Below are 22,642 nucleotides of genomic sequence, written 5' to 3' on the forward strand. Positions count from 1 at the left end.
GAGGAATGGATACAGAAAATGTGGTGCATCTACACAATGGAATACTACTCAGCTATTAAAAACAATGATTTTTTGAAATTCTTGGGGAAATGGATGGACCTGGGGAATATCATCCTAAGTGAGGTAACCCAATCACAAAAGAACACACATGGTATGCATTCTCTGATACGTGGATATTAGCGCAGAAGATCGGAATATACAAAGTACAAACCACCAACCATAAGAAACTCAAGAAGGAAGCCCAAAATGACGATACTTCGTTCCTTCTTAAAAGAGGGAAGAAAATACCCATGGAAGAAATTGTAGAGGGTAATTTTGTAGCAGAGACTAAAGGAAGGACAGTTCAGAGACTGTTCCAACTGGGAATCCTACCCATATTCAGTCATTAAATCTAGACACTATTGTGAATGCCAGCAAGTTCTGGGTGACAGTAGCCTGATATAGCTGTCTCCTGAGAGCCTCTGACAGTACCCGACTAATACAGAAGTAGAGACTCACCGCCAACCATTGGCCTGAGTACAGGCTTCCCAATGATGGAGCTAAAGAAAGGACCCAAGGAGCTGAAGGGTTTGCAGCCCCTTAGGATGAACAACAATATGAACTAACTAGTACCCTCAGAGCTCCCAGGGACTAAACTCCAACCAAAGAGTAGACATGGGTGGGTAGGTGAGGGACTCATGGCTTCAGCAACATGTGTATAGCAGAGGATAGCCAAGTTGGTCATCAATGTGACCTGTGTAGGGGAATGCCAGGGCCAGGAAGTGGAAGAGGGTGTGGTGTTGATCAGGGGAAGTAGGGAGGGAACAGTGGATTTTTTTAGTTTTTGTTTATTTTATTTTATTTTTTTCTTCTTTCTTTTCTTTTCTTTTTTCTTTTGGAAGGGAACATGTAAAAGGAGATATTGTAAATAAAGAAAACATCTAATAAAAAAAGTAAAAAAAATAAAAGAAAATATTTTCTGCACCTTTGATATAAATTTCCTCATCCTTTATGCCTATGCTTCACAGGTTTGGCATTTTTATAGTGTCCCAGAGATTCCTGTACATTCTATACCTGTGTGGTTTTGTTTTTATTTTTTATTTAATATTTTTTTTGGCTGTGTGACCCAGTTCCTCTGCCTTATCTTCAACACCTGATATTCCTTTTTCTATTTGATCCAATCTTTTGGTATGTCTTTCTTCTGAGTTTTTCTGCAGTTATTGTTTCTAGTTTTATTTTTGTTTTGTTTTTTCTACACAGATTCTGTCTATTAAATTATATTTCTATATTTTTCATTCAAATGTTTATATTTTCACAGTGATCATTTTGTTATTTATTCATATCCTCTTTTAGTTCCTTGAAAGTATTTGTAATTGCTATTAGGAAATCATTGTACTTTTGTATTATGAGGGTAGCTTTTATTGAAGAACTTTACAATAAAAGTATGATTTCTGGAAGAGACATATTATCTTGTCTATTTATGTTGTTGATTTTTAGGGGAATGGGTCCCAGAATCTGCAGCTGGGTTGCTGGTGGTGTTTGGGTTATCTGATCTCACCCGTGTCATGTGATGTTTTGATCTTTTTACTATTACCCCAATTTGTTAAGTTGTGAATCCCCTGAATTATGCTTCAAGTTTAGTCTTGATAACTGTATTGATTGGCAAATGAGGTATCAGATGTGGTCCCTGCTCAACTAGTGATAGGTATGAGTTTTGAGTCCAAAACCAAATCTTCTACAGCTTTAGAAGGTTCTCATTGCCAATCCTAAGAGTTTGGGGAAAACTTGCTGCAGGTGGTCCTTGGGTAGGTGTGATTGTGGCTTGTCACAGTGGGGGTGAGTAGTGTTCCATGAGGATGGAGAAGAGGATAACTTGCATTCCTCAAGCAGAGGTGGCTGGGATAGAGGATACGTTCAAGTCAAGGGTGAGGGGTACAAGGTACTGTGAGGGACCAGGACATTTTGACAGATAGTGTGATAGAATGGCTCCAGGATACCTAACTGGCATCAAAGTCTCAGGAAACCTGATTGCCCCAAATTCGTCTGGAAGTGGAGTGCTTGGCAGGAAGTTAGGCAGATGGTCTGTGGGGTACTTACCTGGGATCTTGGTCCCAAGGTGTCATGTTTCCATGAGCAGTGAAACAAGTTGGTTGTTGGATGGATGAGAGGATTGGCTCTGAGATCCTGATGTGGAGTCCCAGTTAGGGATGTGCCATGGGTAGCAGTGTTGAGTAGAATCGTGATGGGTAGGTGCATCCCAGGCATGTATTGTGTGATGCTGCTTTAAGAAAGGTGATACCTGGACTCACTAAGTAAAAACTGAATCCCTTGGTACTGAGAAATTTTGCATTTCTATTCTATGAGACTTACTGACAAACCCTATTCTCTCTTGGTGGATAAAACATAGATTTGAATAAGACAAGTGTGGAATAATTTGTTCAGACAAAGTAATTTTAACTATGAAAAATTATTAAAATATAAAGAATCTGACAGGTTGTATTATTAATCAGCTGAATTGTTGGCTGTGGGATTCAAGTTATAGAGGAACACTAATAATTCAACCAGTATAGTGATGCAAGTATATTACACTATACTATCAGTATAGTGAAATACCTGTATTTTATTTATGTTGATCCTCTGAGACAAAATTTCTTAATGTAGCCACAGCTGGACTGTACTTATGATATAGACGAGGCTGTCCTCAAACTTGTGACAATCTGTCTCTATCTTTAGAGTGCTACAAGCACAGGCATGCACTGATAAGCTTGCCTCAAACCCTTATTTTAATTATTTTGCGTTGGCTCCCCCCACCACTGTGACAAAACATTAGAGGCAAGCAACTCCTAAGGAGGAAAGATCTGTATCTTCTTTTTCTGCCTCCAGTAACCATCACTGATAGGTATTGCATTTGCATAAAAAAGCATATTCCAAATAGCACAGATAACCTTTTGGGCTCATAATTGGTTTTCCCATTGCTTTTGCTGGAGTGTTGAGATAGTATCAACCTGGCTGGAGCACAGAAAAGCAAAATGTGCCTTACTTAAGGACAACTAGGAAGTGAAGAGGAAAAGGAAGGACGAGGCTCCAATAGTTACTTCAAATCCCAGTGCTTGAACAAGATTTTAAAAAGTTCTTTGTTATAAATTGAAAACTTCACAAAGTAAGAAGAGTTGAAGTTCTTACAATCAGGACTCAAGACATTCATTTGTAGCATATGAGTAACACCAGGAATCTAGGATCTGATGTACTTTAGAATATAACTGGTGATTCTTCCTCATCTAAGCTTAGTGGATGACTCTAATGTCAAGGATAAATAAATTGTTAGGTAATCTTGTATACCATAAAATGGATTTGGACGTTTTGTCTTCAGTTACGAAAGTAAACACATATCTAAAGAATTATCCCTCAGTTAAATTGAAATCTCCTCTGTTACTTGATAGCAGTGCATCTTGAACAAGCCACAACATTTTTCTTAATTTACTTTTTTCCAGAGTCCTTTTCTGAACTGAAAATGGAGTGATTTGTCTGATGGGCTATGAAGTGTCTGAGTTCTAGAAAATAACCTATTATGGCTTAGTACTACAGTCTATTTTTGAAAAAGTAGACATTGTAAATCTTAGATTTTGTGTCCCCACAGTTGTTTAGAGATGATAAATTTACCTCAAGTCACTTTGTAGCAAAGTAAAATGAATAGAGCATTCTTGGGGATTGTGCTTTAAGTATTGGGTACAATTGGCAGTAGGGAAAGTAAATTAGATTAGAGTTTGACATTTTGAAATGATTTGAAGATACAATTTTGCTTTTAAGCATAGAACCACAGGGCTGTTTATTTGAAATGGCAAGGCCACAGGACAAAACAAAAACAAAAACAAAAACAAAATTAATACAGAAGGTTATCAAATTATCTTAAGAGTATTGTCTTACTTTGAAAAAACTCATGTAATAAAAGATTTAAAATCATCATTGAAAAATAATAAAAAGTAAATAAAGAAAATATCTAACAAAAAAAGAAAAATAATAAAAGTCTGAAGTAATTTCTTGTTCTAAATATAGGCGAAGTATATCACAATTTGAGAATTAGTGAATGGACTTAATGAATTTGGGATGTAAAGTGTGGTTTTATATACCACTGTGAAAATCCTGTAATTTGTGGTGTGGTGAATGAAACAAATAAAACAGGGAACTGAAAACAGTGATAGATGAAAGAACATTTTGTTTTCTTTCAGGCTTTAAAAGTTTATCTCATGTTGCTAATATCTCTTTCTGAAACTGTCACTTAACTACTACACAAGTGGAAAGATGCTGTTGCACCCATGACAGGGTCTTCATGGTGTTTACTTGGATAAAATATTTACTCCATAATGAAAGCTGGAGAAAGGATTTTGTAATATAGTTAGGATGGATGAGAATCAAAGGACTGTTTTCTCTCATAATTATTGTTCTTGAATATTTGAGTCTGTTAGAATTTGTGTAATGTACACATACATAAACCTAGTTAAATTTTAATATACATTATAAACCAAAGTTGTAGTATTATAATTATATTACAGCAAACTCAATTTCTATGCTAATAAAATAATGTATTCTAGAAGTCTAGTTATGATTACTGTGGTTATAACAGTTAAAAGGCCTGAGCTCACCAAATATATCACAAGGAATTTAGAAAATCCTAGAAAATTTAATTCTGCATCAATTTTGAATGAAAGATATTATCTCTTGTCTTCATCTCATACTTGTGAATTCCATGGCTTTTCTCATTTCTTTTTATTGCTTGAGATACCAGCTCTTACTCCTCTTGGAATGCTGCACTGGCTCCTCTGAGGACAACCAAGTTTAGAGGGCTTTAGAGCAATGCACTGTCTGAGTTAATCCTGACTTATGCTCCTCTCTTGCTTAGTAACAGCATTGGCCAGGAAAGGTACAGAGCACCCATGCCTTTTAAAGACAGTGGAAAGCCATGGTGAGATCTCTGTGTCTATGTGACATTTAGAAGCACAGAGAGTTAAGTGGAACAAGGCCAAGTTGGTGCCTACTAAGACTGTGAGAACCAGCTTAAGAAAAATTCTGAAACATGTTATCTTTCCTGAATGATGATTTATAAACCACTAATTGATTTTTAGTCCTTCTGAGATTGTTAAACAGGTTATTTTTGCCAGGACTGAGCCAGAGCTATAGTTATAGTTACTGTACTGGCTGCTTTTGTGTGTTAACTTGACATATGCTAGAGTCATCATAGAGGAAGTCACCTCAGTTGAGAAAATGCCTCCATGAGATCCAACTGTAAAGCATTTTCTCAATTAGTCACCAATTGGGGAAGCCTCACTGTGGGTGGTGCCATCCTTGAGGTGGTAGTCCTAAGTTCTATATGAAAGCAGGTTGAATAAGCCCTGGAGAGCAAGCCAGTGAATTGCACCCTCCATGACCTCTGCATTAGTTCCTGCCTCCAAGTTCTTGCCCTGCTTGAGTTCTTGTTCTCAATTCCTTTGGTAGTAAACAGTAATGTGGAAATGTAAGCAGAATGAATCCTTTCTTCTCAACTTGCTTTTTGGTCATGATGTTTTGTCACAGTAATGGAAACCCCAAAGAAAACAGTCACCAATCCAGATGCCTAAGTCAATTATGTAAATGAAGTATTAGTTGCTTGTTTTAAAAAAGAAATTGTTGTACTCATTGTATAAATATTGATACACTCCCACCCTTCACACACACACACACACACACACACACACACAAAACTTATTTCTGAACCACACGAAGACAATTTGCATCCCTATGGCCTTGTTTTGAGTTCTTTAAAGTTTATTTCCTAAATGCTATCTAATGTAAGCACAGTGCAGTTATCAGTATAAGGAAAGTTTACATTGAAGTCTGTATCAGACCTAGCTCCTCTTCCTCAATTTTTCAATTTATTTAAAACATCTTTTATAAATCTCCCTTCTGCACACATTCCATCTGAAGTGGGGAATTGTTTTGAGTTATATTCTGTTGGTCTTCATTAATTTGGAACTTTTCTATAGCCTTTGAAATATTGAATGTTTTGACAAACTTGAAACCATTCACCATTGTGGACTCCTTCCCCCCTTGCTTGGGAGCGATTTGGATTCTGTAAGCAGCCCTGACAGGCTGCAAGCTGGAGCTGGACACCCGCGGTGAGGAACTCTGACTGCAGCCCTTAGATCAAAGGCTGACAGGTCTCAGGACTATGTTAAAAAGCTTGCCGGATCTTCCTTTCAAGATCCTCCTCCGGTCTGGTGTTTAAGCATTTTCTCGTGTTTATGTTAGATGGGTGGGTTTCGATTTCCCCTGGGTCTCGTTCCTGAGTTTGACTATTTAAACTGAGTGATCCAGTAAACACACACACATCTCAATGCAGCTACCTGGTGTCTGTGTCTTTCTTTCTCTCTTAACCACTTGCATTCACAGGTACCCAATAATCTCCAGTCCAAGAAGCACCCAACGGAGCGGGGTTCCGATGCCCAGATTTGCCAGTCAAGCCGGCTGGACCCCCTACACCCCATGTTTTTATTATCTCTCTTTCCTTGCCCCACCTCTCTCTTGTAGAAGTGTATGTATGTGTGAGTGCACATGTGATGTGTACTCATGTGTGAACAGGGTAATTCATGAGTGCGTATGGAGGATATAGGACAACTCCAGGTGTGAGGTACCATTCACAACACATGTTATTTTATTTTATTTTATTTTATTTTATTTTATTTTATTTTATTTTATTTTTTGAGACAGAGACTTTCACTGACCTGGCTATTCAAGTAGTCTAAACTCTTTGGCTACTGAATCGCAGACATCCTTCCCAGTAGAAGGATTAACATGGATGTCACCATAACAGACTTAAACATTTTTTGACAATTTACTCCCTGCATACAATATACTGTCATCGTCTGCCCACTTTAACTCCCTTTGTTAGCTTCCTTACCTATGCCTTTGCTATACAGAGCATCCTATACCTTTTCCTCTACCCGTTTCACTGTTTCAAGTTTTGCAGTGGGAAGGCACCTTTAATCCACTTGGAGTTGACTTTTTGTGTAGTGGGAGATAAAGTGGGAGATTTATTTTATTCTTCTATTATTATGTTTTTATCCAGTTTTCCTAGCACCATTTGTTGAAGATGATGGGGTTTTTTCTCTAGTGTGTATTTTTACCATGTTTGCCAAAAATTAGATGACTATAGTTGTATGAATCTTAATCCTCAATTCTACTTCATTGATGTACTTATCTGTTTTGTGACAACATAAAACTTTTTATTATCTTCACTCCAAAATATAATTTGAAACCAGATACAGCAAGACTACTAACATTACCATATTTGTTCAGGCTGTTTTGGCTACCAGTGTTTTTTCTGTCCATTCTTATGAATTTTTACGCTTTTTATTTCTATTTCTGTGAAGAATGGCAGTAGAATTTTGACTGAGATACATATCCATTTTTTTATATGGTTTCTGGGATTGAACTCAGTCATGTATGCTTTCAAGGCAAGCACTCTACCTACTGAACCTTCTCCTCAGACTTGCATTATTTATAAATAGTACTATACCCCTATGAGAAGTTGTCTTCTAGAGACTAGATACAAGTTTCATACTTTCATTGTAAGTAATATTTGGTTTAGCTAGTACATCTCTGAATACTACACCTGGAATCAGAGGATGGCTACATATCTACTATTCACCTGAGTTGATTTTGCTTTGTTGTTATGATAATTTTAAGCATCACATAATTTGGCTAGAATGCAGCCTGTGGTTATTCAATCAAGTGCTCATCTATGTTTTATTCTGAAAAATGTTTAAGAACTGGTTAAATTCCATAAGCATCTGAGTTTTAAAGAGTGTATCATAAATCATCCATCTTGACAGGCTTGACCTAATCAGATGAAAGGTCTTAAAAGAAGTGCTAAGGTTTCTCTATTGAGAAGGGATTCTTCCTGTGCATCAAGAATGCACTGCCTGAGAGTCCCCTTTTCTCAGTATGGCCTGCCCCATCACCAAACTTGTTCAGTCAACCACAACTGTGCGTGTAACTTCTTGCAATAAATCTCTTCATATATGCTCTCTGTAATTTTTGGTTTTTTAGCCAAACTCTGATTGCTACACCTTTAAATCTGTATTTGTTTTCTTCTTATGTTATACCAAATTAACATATATATAGTGCCTTAAAATAATTCAAGTTTATGGTTCAAAGAGGATGAGAAGTCTAAAGTCAGTTGTCAGGACTGCATTCCCTTGCTAGGCTCCATGAGAGACTTCATCTTCTAACTATTTATGGCCAGTCACAATTGTTACCGTTCCTTAGATCAGGATCCTCTATAATTGTGACCTCTACTTCTAACCCTAATCCCATCTTTTCTTTACAATGACCATATGAAGAATGCAATTGCTCAGTTCTAAGTTTCTCCAAAACTCTCAGCCCACTAGAGCATCCAATCAGAATCCAGATCTCATTGCCTTAAAATACTCAAATGTCATCATCTAAATTTTCTATATTTGTTAAATGTGATGTTCTGAGTACGATCCATTTGGCAAGAAACTTTCTTTTCTTTGATCTTTGAAACCAGAAAACATGAAAGCTGTCTTTATCTACAAAGCAATGGCATTGTAGGCCAAGTACAAAATTACAAATATTTTTATTTGAGCAGAAATAGAAAAAAGTAATGAATCCCTATGCACAGAAATTTCCAGTATCCATCCCAGGCATATGATGTGAGTTCTATGGTTTTGGGTTGTGATTGTCTGTGACTCATGATTCCAGTCTTCGAGTTCATGTCTTTGCCAACAGAGTTACTTTTTCTTTTTATTAATTCATTATTTTATCTATTTACATCACAAATGTTGCCTACCTGCCTGCTTGCTCCTCCCATAGTACTTCCTCCCATCCCTTCCCTTCATCTCTGAGAGGGTCCTCCCCCCCAATCCCCTTCCCTGGACATCACAACTCTACAGGATTAGGTTTATCCTCTCCCACTGAGGGCAGACAAGGCAGTCCTCTGCTACATATGTGCAGAGGTAGGGCTTGGGCCATCCCCAGTATGCTCTTTTGTTGGTAGCTTAGTCTCAGGGAGATCCCAGGGGTCCAGGTTAGTTGAAACTGTTGGTTTCCTAAGGGTTGCTATCCCCTTCAGTTCCTTCAGTCTTTTCCTTAACTCTTCCATTGTGGTCTGTACTCACTGATAAATGGATAGTAGGCAAAAAGTACTGAATACCCATTATACAACACACAGATCCTACGAAGTTAAACAAGAAGGAAGGCAGAAGAGAGGATGCTTCTCTTAGAAGGGGGAACAAAGCAATCATCTGAAGTGAAAGATGAAAGGATCTGAATGGGAGCGGGAAGGGGGTTTAGGATCAGGTATTGGGGGACAGGAAAGAAGCCCAGAAGGCCAGGATAATTCAGCTGCCTGGACTTGGGTGGGTGGGAAACCTCTAGAAACTCCCAGAGACCTGGGATGGGGTAGGCTCCCAGGACTCAATGTGGGTGACCTTAGCTGGTCCAAAAGTGTAGAAATGGAACTTGAAGAGATCATCTCCAGTAGGTAGACAGGGCTTGCAGTGGAAGGATGAAGACACCAATATACCTTCAAAATTTTTGACTCAAAATTGTTTCTGTCTAAAAGAAATGCAGGGACAAAAATGGAACAGAGGCTGAAGTAATGTCTGACTTGTGACCAGCCCAACTTGGGATCCATCCAATGGGTAGGCACCAAACCCTGAGACTATTACTGTTCTGCTTGCAGACAGGAACCTGGCATGGCTGTCCTCTGAGAGGCTCTACCAGCAGCTGACTGAGACAGATGCAGACAGCCACACATTGGACTGAGGTCAAAGTTACTCTTTATTCCTGAAGGGGTGCATATGATTTCTATATAAGAATTTTATCATTTTTTCTATATATGGAATGGTGGTACCTCAATAATCTTCTTTTACTTTATATTCTTTCTATGGTGGATTATTTCCAATAAATAGATTGTTTTCTACTTAAATTGGGTTTTTCCTAATAGCATGGCATTGTGTATATTAACCATATTTCAGGACATTCACTACGGCCAGAGCTGTTGGCCATTACAAAATGAACTCCAAATTTTTGTGTTTTGTTTGTTTTGTATCATTTTGGTAGTTTTGTCTTATTGGTTTTGTTTGTTTGTTCTAATTTTTGAGGATTGCTTGTGTGTTTTTTCACATTTTTTTCATTTATTTATTTTAGACAGAGAGTAAGAACATGAAATTGATAGATAGAGAGAGTTGGGAAGGATCTGGCAAGAGTTGATAGTATACATAAGTGACCCCCTAAAATTCTACCAGAGAGCTCTGACAGATGATAAACAACTTCAGCATATTGACTGGATATAAAATTAACTCTGGCAAATCAGTAGCTTTCCTATACTCAAAGAATAAACCAGCTGAGAAAGAAATTAGGGAAATGACACCTTTAACAATAGTCACAAACAATATGAAGTATCTTGGTGTGACTCTAACCAAACAAGTGAATAATATGCATAACAAGAATTTCAAGTCTCTGAAGAAATTGAAGATCTCAGAAGATGCAAAGAGCTCCCAAGCTTGTGGATTGGCAGGATTAATATAGTAAAAATGGCTATCTTCCTGAAAGCAATCTACAGTCAATGCAACCCCATCAAAATTCCAACTCAATTCTTCACAGAGTTTGAAAGAGGACTACTCAAATTATTTTGGAATAACAAAAAATAAAAAATAAAAAAACCCAGGATAGAGAAAACTATTCTCAACAATAAAAGAACTTCTGGGGGAATCAGCATCTTTGACCTCAAGCTGTATTACAGAACAATAGTGATAAAAACTGGATGGTATTGATACAGTGACAGGCACGTAGGTCAATTGAATAGAACTGAAGACCCTAGAAATGAACCCACACACCTATGCTCACTTGATTTTTGACAAAGGAGCTAAAATCATCCAGTGGAAAAAAAGACAGCATTTTCAACAAATGGTGCTGGTTCAGCTGGAGGTCAACATGCAAATTGATCCAGGAAATGCAAATCAAACCAACTCTGAGATTCCACCTCATACCAGTCAGAATGGATAGCATCAAAAATTCAGGTGACAGCTGATGCTGGTGTGGGTGTGGAGAAAAAGGAACACTCCTCCATTATTGGTAGGATTGCAAGATGGTAGAACCACTATGGAAATCAGCCTGGCAGTTCAATAGAAAATTGGACATTGTGCTACCTGAGGACCCAGCTATACCACTCCTGGGCATATACTCAGAAGATGATCCAGCATATAACAAGAACACATGCTCCACTATGTTCAGAGAAGTCTTATTAATAATAGCCAGAAGCTATAAAGAATTCAGATGTCCTTCAACAGAGGAATGGATACAAGTACCAGGCATGGATACAATGCACATACAATAACAAATAACAAGTCTTAAGAATGTTTTACTTGAGGAAGCTCCACTCTCAGATGCTCTAACACACCCAGGATCAGAGGTGATGAGGATACAACATCTGTCCTAACAACAGGAGTAATTGGGACCAGCAGGAGCCAGGCACACAGGAACTCTGCCAGCCCAGTGGCTCTGGTTTCTTCCAGTCCCACAACACCTAGAGGAAGCTCCACTCCCAGGCACTCTAACATGCTCAGGATCAGAGGTGAGGAGAGCACATCTGTCCTAACACTGGGAGTAACTGGGACCAGCAGGACCCAGGCACACAGGAACTCTGCCAGCACAGTGGCTCAGGTTGCTTCCGGTCTGTCTGGGCTGGCTGGTGCCCTGAGCAGACCTTGGGCCAAACTCTGCAGTCATTCCTAAAACAAACAGAGGAAGCACCACTCCCAGGTGCTTTAACAAGCCCAGGGTCACAAGATCACAGAGACAGATTGACTCTGAGGAGTTCTGACACAACCAGGATTACAGGAAGGACAGGTCAGATTTAGCAAGGGCAGGTAGCACTAGAGATAACCAGATGATGCGAGGCAAATGTAAGAATATAAGCAACACAAACCAAGTTGGCATCATCAGAACCCAGTACTCCCACCATTGCAAGTCCTGGACACACCATCAAACCAGAAAAGCAAGATTCAGATATAAAATCACTTCTCATGATGATGATACATGATTTTAAGAAATGCATAAATAGCATCCTCAAAGAAATACAGGAGAACACAGGTAAACAGCTAGAAGCCCTTCAAGAAGAAACACAAAAATCCCTTAAAGAACTACAGGAAAACACAATCAAACAGGTGAAGGAAATGAGCAAAATCATCCAGAATCTAAAAATGGAAATAGAAACAATAAAGAAGACAACCCTGGAGATAGAAAACCTAGGAAAGAAATCAGGAGTCATAGTTGCAAGCATCACCAACAGAATACAAGAGATAGAAGAGAGAATCTCAGGGGTAGAAGACACCATAGAAAATACAGACACAACAGTCAAAGAAAATGCAAAAAGCAAAAAGTTCCTAACCCAAAACATCTAGGAAATCCAGGATGCAATGAGAAGACCAAACCTAAGGATAATAGGTATAGAAGAGAGTGAATACAACAAAATGGGCCAGTAAATATCTTCAACAAAATTATAGAAGAAAACTTCCCTAACCTAAAGAAAGAGATGCCCATGATCATACAAGAAGCCTATAGAACCCCAAATCGACTGGATTTACATGTTTTTAAATGTTAACAAATTCAAATAAATTGAAATCAAGTAACTTTTCTCATTATAATACATTAAAACTTAAAAAAAGAAATGCAAATAAATAAATAAATAAGAAAAAGAATGTCTTACTTATCACCAGTTTTTTTTTTTATCATTTAGATTTTGAGTTCACATTATTAAGTTATTCTGTAGAACCTGTGTATATTTTATGCCATTCTTTGGAGGGATGTTTTCTTCTTTTATAAGTTCTGCCAAGCTCCTTACTTTTCTTTACCTTTCTCCCTCTCTCATACCTCCATTCTATACTTTTTCCATCTTTTCTCTTAATTTCTGAGATAATTAGGTCTGCTTTAATTTCTGGCAAACACATGGGCTAATACATTCATTATTTTTATTCCCATTTTCCCCAGTTATCATTTTTTTTTCTTTTTAAAAATTTTTTCATGTTATTAATATGACTTTCTTTATGTTATAATTTTAGCTTTTTACAAATTTCTAGTTTTTAATGATATAATACCTATAAATAATGTACATTTATAGGGTCCATGATTTGGTGAAGACTGATACCCCAGACTCAAATAGTATGTAAACTCAGTGTTTTTTTCTGCAGAAGTCCAGCATGCTTGGGACTCCCATTACCAGAATAAAGAGACAACCAAATAAGCTTGCAGGAATGATTTAAAGTACACTAGGGAATTCTGGGTTAGGTGACCTCTATGTTAATCTATTGGGTCATCTCTATGGACACTCCATTACTGAGTTCTGGGGCCTAGAATCTTGCTTGGGAGGTTTGGAAACTGTTCCTGAGAAAGTAGCTGAAGAAGTCTGGAAATTGCTACTGACCCATTATCCTTGCCTCAGGTCAGATGACAGGGCAGCTTCTGAGGTCTGGACTTGCCTGGAATTTCCCAGTTCTTGGAAATAGAGATTTAGACCTAAGTCTCCTTACGTGCCAATTTGAAGCCTGTCACGGAATCAGCCTGGCCTTCTCACTTTAACATTATCCTATGTTATCTGGGGAAGCTTATCCTTTTTATTATGGCATTATCTATTGATATAATTTGAGCATTCTTTATCTCAAATTTTATAAAACATGACACCTTTATAAACACCATTATCAATCCTTAGACTTTGGAGAATCTAGAATTAATTTTCTTCTTCCTTTCTTTCTTGATTCCTTTCTAAAATTAACTTTCTTTCTTTTTCTCTTTCTTCTTTTTTCCTTCCTTCCTTCCTCTCTCTCTCTCTCTCTCTCTCTCTCTCTCTCTCTCTCTCTCTCTCTCTCTCTCTCTCTCTTCCTTTCTTCTTCTCTTTCTCTTCTTCAGTATGTGATGAAAGATACCATGAGAGGGAACCTGGGTGGCCCATGGCCAAGTATCCCCTGAGAAAACACACCATGTGGTAGAGCTGGTATAAAGGAGGTTTATTTGGAAGAAGGGAAGGAGGAAGTGAGTGAGGGCCTGAGAAGCAGTAGAGGCAGACAGTTGGGAACAGAGCCATAAAGAAACAGAAGAGGAGAGCAAGAAATAGGGACAGAAAGAAGGGCAGGAAGGGTGGAAAGAGAGATAAAGGCCAGCCAGGAACATGTGGGAGCAGGGATAAAGAAAAAGAGAGAGCAAGTGAACTGGGGTAACAAGAACTCCTCTTATATGCGTCCCTCACCTTTTGGCAGGAGATGACATAAGCCATTGGTAAGTCTCTGGGAGATCACCACAGTAGATTGTGTGTGTGTGTGTGTGTGTGTAGTTAAATGAGCTTGTGCCACAGTGTCCATATGGAGGTCAGAGGTCAACTTGTAGGCATTTATTTTCATCTTCTATCTTGTGGGTTCCATAGTTTCAGAGTCAGTTTCTGCTTGAGTTCCTTCTCTGACTTTCTTCAGTGATAGATTATGATGTAGATGTGTAAGCCACATACAGTGTTCCCTCCTCAAGTTCCCGTTGGTTATGGCATTCAACACAGCAACAGAAAGCAAATTAAGACAGACAAGTCTCACTTGAGTTCTGGAGCTCTAATCATCATTTATTAGTTATAAACATTTAAATCTAGACTAACCTTACACTCACTCTACCTTAATTAGATAATGAAATTTGTAATAAATAGATGATTTACTTTTATTTGTTTGTTCCTGGACAAAACAAGCAAAGAAAAACAAGAAATTTCTTCTACTTAGCCTTTCCACACCATAGACTACTGGTAAGTTAATTTTTTCTGGAGCTGTCTCTGTCTTGTGTCTTTGCTTATGCCTGATTGGACCATGCTAATCTCTCATTAGGAGTGATGAGACAAGGAGAGAAAGGTTCTTCATTGTTCCTCAGATCCACGGGGTGGGAGAGGGAAGTTTCTTCTTTGACTCATACTTTCAATCACCACTAATAGCTGTTTTGGCTCAAATTCAAAATAACCTCAGTTAGGGGAGAGGAAGTATTTATTTTACATTAAACAAATTATTTCAACTTTTTCCCTGCATTGTTTCCTCAGGGCAAAATAGATGATGTTGGAAAAGACAGTTTATTTCTCTTAAGAGCCTCCCCTGCATAGCTTCAGAGATGCTAGGGCAAGCTGCATCTAAGAGCTATCACTGGATATTTTATTTCTGAGACTTCTTTGGTCACAGAAAGGGTAGCTATGACAAGGATGTCCTTGTTATGTGACTAGTATAGTGACTAGAATCTACTGGTAATAGATTCTGGCCTCAATTTAAAGAAGGAACACAAAATAAGAGTATGCATTGAGACCTACTCTGGGTTGTGACATATTTTAATCTTAGTGCTTCTATTTTGGGTCCTTGCAGCTTAACAAGCAATTCGTTCAGGAGAAAAAAAAGTTCCTATCAATGAACATGGAAATTACAGGAAGGCTGGCATATTAGTTATTGCTCTTGCTATTTTCACTGCCTAACAAGAAGCAACATAAAGAAGGAAGGAGATACAGTCTATTATGGAGCAAGAGACATGCATCAGGCAGCTCCATGGTGGCAAAGGTGTGTACTGAGACACTGTCTTCTCACATTTGGATAGAAGGGAATTCAGGCAAGAGTCAGCAAGTGGGTCCCAGCCTCAAGGGCTACCTCCTACCTGTTTCCTATATCTGTTAAAAGTTCTACAACATTCTGTAGTCCATTCTACATACTAGGATCCAAGTTTTTAAACATATGTATATATGAAAGACATGTTACATTCAAACCACATTCACTGCGTTTTGAGTTTCTACCCTAGCTTTGTGAAGATCATGAGTTTCCAGTGCTAATTGTACAACTAACATATCTATGATTGTATAGATCTGGAGTAAGGTTGGTGTTCATTGATTTGAAGGCACTCAAGAAAATAGAGCTTTTGAAATGGCCTTAAGATAGGCCTGTTCCTCATGTGCATGGTATAGCATAATGGATAAAGAAATAGGCTTTGGGGATCTGGAATTAAGTATTGAATCTAGTGGTTGAGAAAACTTGGATGTTATTAGTCAAATGTCTCAATCCAAGTTTCATCAATAAGCTAAATAGTGAAAATAATATGAATTACTTTGAGTACTAATTGTGACACTGCAAGTGAATACCTAGCATGGATTTAATTGACTAATAAATGAGAGTTGATATTACCTGTCACATTCAGAGAGCTTCTAAAACAGTAGTTCTTAACATTCCTCACTCTGCCACCTTTCTTTAATACAGTTCCTTATGTTGTGGTGGCCAACACTATAAAATTATTTTGTTGCTACTTCATAACTGTAATTTTGCTACTGTTGTGAATTGTAATGTAAATATCTGATATGTAGAATGGATTGTGACCCACAAGTTGAGAACTATTGTAACCATCTGTTTCTTAGGGCTCCTTAAAATTTCTTTCCTTTTTTCTTTCTTCTTTCTCTCTCCCTCTCTTTCTCTCTCTCTTTCTTTCTTTCTTTCTTTCTTTTTTCTTTCTTTCTTTCTTTCTTTGATCCTCTCTCTCTTTCTTTCTCTCTTTTCTTTATTTTTCTTTCTTCTTCTTTATCATCCTCATTACTATAATTTCACACCTGCCCACATTTTCTCTTCCCTCTTCTCCTCCTAGCCCATCTATCTCTCCCACCTCTCCTTTGCCTCCCACATTAACTCCTCTATTTCTATTCAGAAAAAAGGAGGCATTCCATGAATAGCATGTCAAGTTGCAATAAGCTTAGGCCCCTTCCTTGGAACTAAGGCTGGAAAAGGAAACCCAGTATAAGAAAAGGGTTCCAAAATCCTGCAACAGTGTCAGGTACAGCTCCTATTCCCTCTGCCAGTAGTGCCACAAGAAGACCAAGCCATACAACTATAGCATATATGCAGAAGGCCTATATCTTTAGGCTTGTATCTTTCTTACTGATGAAGTTCTCAAAAAAAGCCGGGTTCTCTCAGAGAATGACATTCTTGATCAATGACAAAGGTTACCCCAAATTCACAGAGACCTTTTACTCTGTCTTCCTGCTGAGTATCTGAGTCATTGTCTTTTATGATTTTTCATTAGGGAAGATAAGAAGTAGTATTGAGACCTAAAGGATTTTAATTATTTAAAAATTTAATTATTTAAAATTGAATTGTTTGAGTGGTTCTTTAAAGAAAATTTTTCTCTACATTAGAGAAAAAGAATTATTTAAATGAAATGTTCCAGAGTTAGTTCCTGTGACCACATTTATCACAGTAGTTGATAAAGGTAAATTAATCATATATTTAAGAAATTGAACTTATATTTAATTATTTTACTATAAGACTAATTTTAATTTTGACAGTGATTATAGAAACTGATGATATAGATATATCTAATCTGAAAATATAATACCCTATATAACTTTTTGAGAATTTGTGTGATAGGACCAAAGGAAAATTTTACGCTATGAAACCCTATCTCACATAAAATATTGAAATATTATCACAATTACCATCAAGTTAAGTATGCAAAACTTAATTTTTTTATTTATATGTAAGTTTTATTAAGGATGAAGCCTACTGCTATGGACTTTCTATAGTCATTCTCCCTAACTCACATCTTCTGAAATACACAAGTACATAAGAATCTGGACATCGAAGCCATTTTTCTCTTGATGGACGGAGATGAAGGAGAAATTATATATATTTGATGCAACCGATTTTGAATGAATGAAGTAATGATCTAAATTTGGATGCTTTCTGTTTTCTATTAATGGTTAGTACTAGAAGATATATCCCAAATGCACAATGTACAAAGTGAACAACCCTTGTTTATGGTCTGCATTTTGTGCTCTTGAAGGAAAGAACATATATTTTAGTTCAAGTGTGATATCCAGCTATCAGAAAGTCAAAGCAAAAGGCAAACATTTCATCCTCCTAAAACCTGAAACAAACATACCTTGAGTCAGAGGTTGCTCTTATTCTCCCTTGCTAAGATACAGGAAAGCAGTGTGTAGAATTCTAGCCATTGACTGAAAAAGCTGAGAGTCTGAATCCTACATAGAAAAGTTCATATTTCTCTTTCTTAAAGTATGACCAGGAATCTAATTTGTGGACATTTACCAGGAACTTCAGTAAGTCCTCACCGAATGTGGCTGAGATACATCTGATACCTTTTGGGCCTTAGGGCAGAAATAAACATCTTCATTGTGTGCCTATGAGGAAGGTTCTGCTAATTGGTGAGTTCAGGGGTTGAACATTCCCTCATCCCACCTGCCTCTTCTCCTCAGTCTGCCGAAAGGAACTGTTGATCTGACTTCCAACATTGCCTGTAGCTTGGGGGCATCTGCCTAATTAAGTTTGCTGCAACCTCACAGCTATGCCAAAATGCCTGTTCTTTGTTTCACTACTAATAAGGCTAACACTTATCTTTGTCTCTGAATTGGCTCCAAGCCCAGGAGTCCAGAAGCCATAGAGAACAAAGCATTACCAAGTTTCTTAAACCACCAGTGCGCATGTGAGTAGTATTGATTGGTTCATCATCTTTCATTCAGTTAACAAATTAGACCACCTTTTAAAAAAAATTTTATTATTCTTTTTAAAATTTTATTTATTTACATTTCAAATGTTAAAGCCCTTTCCCGGTTTACCTTCTGCAAACACCCTATCCCATCCACCCTTATCATGCTTCTATAAGGGTGCTCCCCCACTCACCTACCCAATCCTGCCTCACCATCCTAGCATTCCTTTATACTGGGGCATCAAGCCTTCACAGGACCCAGGGCCTTCCCTCCCACTGATACCAGATAAGGCCCCTTCAGCTCCTCAGTCCTTCCTCTAACTTCTCCATTGGGGTCCCTGTGCTTGTCCGATGGTTGACTGCAAGCACCCACATCTTTATTGGTCAAGATCTGGCAGAGCCTCTCAGCAGACAGTTATATCAGGCTCTTGTCATCAAGCACTTCTTAGCCTCCTCAATTGTGTCTGGGTTTGGTGTCTGCAGGTGAGATGGATCTTCAGTTAGGGTAGTCTCTAGATGGTCTTTCCTTCAGTCTCTGCTCCACTCTTTGTCCCTGTATTCCCTTTACACAGAAGCAATTTTGGGTTAAAATTTTGGAGATGAGTGGGTAGCTCCATTCCTCAAAAATGAGACCATGCCTAACCTCTGGATATGGTCTCAGCTGGAACTCCCTCCCATTTGTGGGGTATTTCAGCTAATGTCATTCCCATGGGGCCTGGGAGGCTCTTGCTTTGCTGGTGTCTGGGACTTTCTAGTTGATACCCTCAGTTCCCCATCCCCCATTGATATATACCATTGTTCAATTTTCTGACCCTCTGTATATCTCCTTCATTTTTGCCATACCTGATTCTTTCCTTCCTTTTGCCCCCTTCTCTTCATCCCAAGTCCCTCCCACTCTCTACTTCCCTTGATTATATCATTCCCCCTTCTAAGTAGGATTGAAGCATCCACTCTTTGGTCTTCTTTCCTCTTGAGCTTCATGGGGTCCATGAGTTGTTTCATTGCACAATACCCACTTATCAATGAGTACATACCATGTGTGGGTTTTTGTGACTGAGTTAACTCACTCAGGATGTTATTTTCTAGATCCATCCATTTGCCTGCAAATTTCATGAAGTCATTGTTTTTAATAGCTGAGTAGTATTCCATTGTGTAAACGCACCACATTTTCTGTATCCATTTCTCTCTTGAGGGACATCTGGGTTATTTCCAGCTTCTGGCTATTATAAATATGGCTGCTATGAACATAGTGGAGCATGTATCTTTGTAATGTGTGGGAGCATCTTCTGGGTATATGCCCAGGAATGGTATAGCTGGGTCCTCAGGTAGCACAATGTCCAATTTTCTGTAGAACTGCCAGACTAATTTCCACAGTGCTTCTACCATCTTGCAATCCCACCAATAATGGAGAAGTGTTACTTTTTTTCCATATCCACACCAGCATCAGCTGTCACCTGAATTTTTGATCCTAGCCATTTTAACAGGTGTGAGGTAGAATCTCAGGGTCATTTTGACCTGAATTTCCTTGATGGCTAAGGATGTTGAACATTTCTTTAGGTGCTTCTCAGCCATTTGATTTTCCTCAGTTGAGAATTCTTTATTTAGCTCTTTTCCCCATTTTAAAATAGGGTTATATGGTTCTTTGGAATCTAACATCTTGAGTTCTTTGTATATATTGGATATTAGCTCCCTATTGGATGAAGGATTGGTGAAGATCTTTTTGGAGTCTCTTGGTTGCTGTTTTAGCCTATTGACAGTTACATTTGCCTTACAGTAGTTTTGCAATTATATGAGGTCCTGTTGGTCGATTCTTGATCTTAAAGCATAAGCCATTGTTGTTCTGTTCAGGAAAATTTCCCCTGTGCCCAGGTGTTTGAGGCTTTTCCTAATTTTCTCTTCTATTAGATTCAGTGTGTCTGCTTTTATGTGGAGGTCCTTGATTTACCTGGACTTGAGCTTGATACAAGGAAATAAGTATGGATCAATTTCCATTCTACATGTTGACTGCCCGTTGAACCAGCACCATTTGTTGAAAATGCTGTCTTGTTTCCACTGGATGGCTTTAGCTCCTTTCTCAAAGATCAAGTGACCATAGATGTGTCAGTTCGTTTCTGGGTCTTCAATTCTATTTCATTGATCTATCTGCCAGTCACTGTACCAATACCATCAGTTTTTATCACTATTTCTCAGTAGTACAGCTTGAGATTAGGGATTGTGATTCCCCCAGATGTTCTTTTATAGTTGAAAATAGTTTTAGTTATTCTGGTTTTTTTTTTTTTTTTTTTGTTATTCCTAATGAGTTTGAGAATTGTTCTTCCTAACTCTGAAGAACTGAGTTGGAATTTTGGTGGGGATTGCATTGACTCTTTAGATTGCTTTCATCAAGATGGCCATTTTTACTATATTGATCCTGCCAATCCAAGAACATGGGAGATCTTTCCATCTTCTGAGGTCTTCTTCAATTTCTTTGTCAGAGATTTGACATTCTTGTCATACAAATCACTTGTTTGGTTAGAGTCACACAAAGATACTTTATACTGTCTATGAGTATTGTGAAGGATGTTGTTTCCCTAATTTCTTTCTCAGCCTAATTCTCCTTTGAGTAGAGGAAGGCTGCTGATTTGTTTGAGTTAATTTTATATCCAGCAACTTTGCTGAAGTTATTTTCCAGTTGTAGGAGTTCTCTGGTGGAATTTTTGGGATCATGTAAGTATACTATCATATCATCTGCAAATAGTGATATTTTGACTTCTTCCTTTCCAATTTGTAACCCTTTGGCCTCCTTTTGTTGTCTAATGGCTAGGATTTCAAGTACTGTATTGAATAGAAAACGAGAGAGTGGACAGCCTTGTCTAGTCCCTGATTTTAGTGGTATTGCTTCAAGTTTCTCTCCATTTAGTTTGATTTTGGACATACAGCAATATAGTTTGCTGTATATTGCTTTTACTATGCTTAGGTATGGGCCTTTAATTCCTAATATTTACAAGACTTTTGTCATGAAGGGGTGTTGAATTTTGCCAAATTCTTTCTCAGCGTCTCATGAAATAATCATTTGGTTTTTGTCTCTGAGTTTATTTATATAGTAGACTATGTTGATGGTTTTCCATATATTTAAATATCCCTGAATCCCTGGGATGAAGCCTAGTAGTTAATGATTATTTTGATATGTTCTTGGATTTCATTTGCAATAATTTTATTGAGTATTTTGCATCAATATCCATAAGGGAAATTGGTCTAAAGTTCTCTTTTTTGTTGAGTGTTTGTGTGATTTAGGTATAAGCTTAATTGTGGCTTCATAGATGAATTGGATATTGTTCCTTCTGTTTCTATTTTGTGGAGTAGTTTGAAGAGTGTTAGTGTTAGGTCTTCTTTGAAGGTCTAATATAGTTCTGCACTAAAACCATCTAATCCTGGGCTATTTTTAGTTGAAAGACTTTGAATGACTTCTTCAATTTCTTTAGTGATTGTGGGAATGTTTAGATGGTTTACTTGATCTTGATTTAACTTTGGTACCTAGTTTCTGTCTAGAAAATTATCCATTTCATCTTTATTTTCCAGTTTTATTGAACATAGATTTTTATAATAGGATCAGTTTTTTTTTTTAATTTCCTCAGTTTCTGTTGTTATATGTCTCTTTTCATTTATGATTTTGTGAGTTTGGATACTGTCTCTGTGCCCTCTGGTTTGTCTTGCTAAGGTTTATCTATGTTGTTGATTTTCTCAAAGAACCAATTCCTGGTTTGGTTGATTCATTGTATAGTTCTTTTTGATTGTATTTGGTTAATTTCAGGCCTGAGTTTGATTATTTCCTGCTATCTACACCTCTTGTGTGTATTTGCTTCTTTTTGTTCTAGAGATTTCAGTTGTGCTGTTAAGCTACCAGGGTATGCTCTCTCCATTTTCTTTTTGGAGGCACTCAGAGCTATGAGTTTTCCTCTCAGCACTGTTTTCATTGTGTCCCATAAGTTTGGGTATGTTGTGCCTTCATTTTTCATTAAATTCTAAAAAGTCTTTTATTTTTTTTTATTTCTTCTTTGACCAAGTTATTATTGAGTAGAGTGTTGTTCAGCTTCCATGTGTATTTGGGCTTTCTATTGTTTTTGTTCTTATTGAAGTTCAACCT

Source organism: Mastomys coucha, unplaced genomic scaffold (assembly GCF_008632895.1).
Source record: "Mastomys coucha isolate ucsf_1 unplaced genomic scaffold, UCSF_Mcou_1 pScaffold3, whole genome shotgun sequence".
NCBI lineage: Eukaryota > Metazoa > Chordata > Mammalia > Rodentia > Muridae > Mastomys > Mastomys coucha.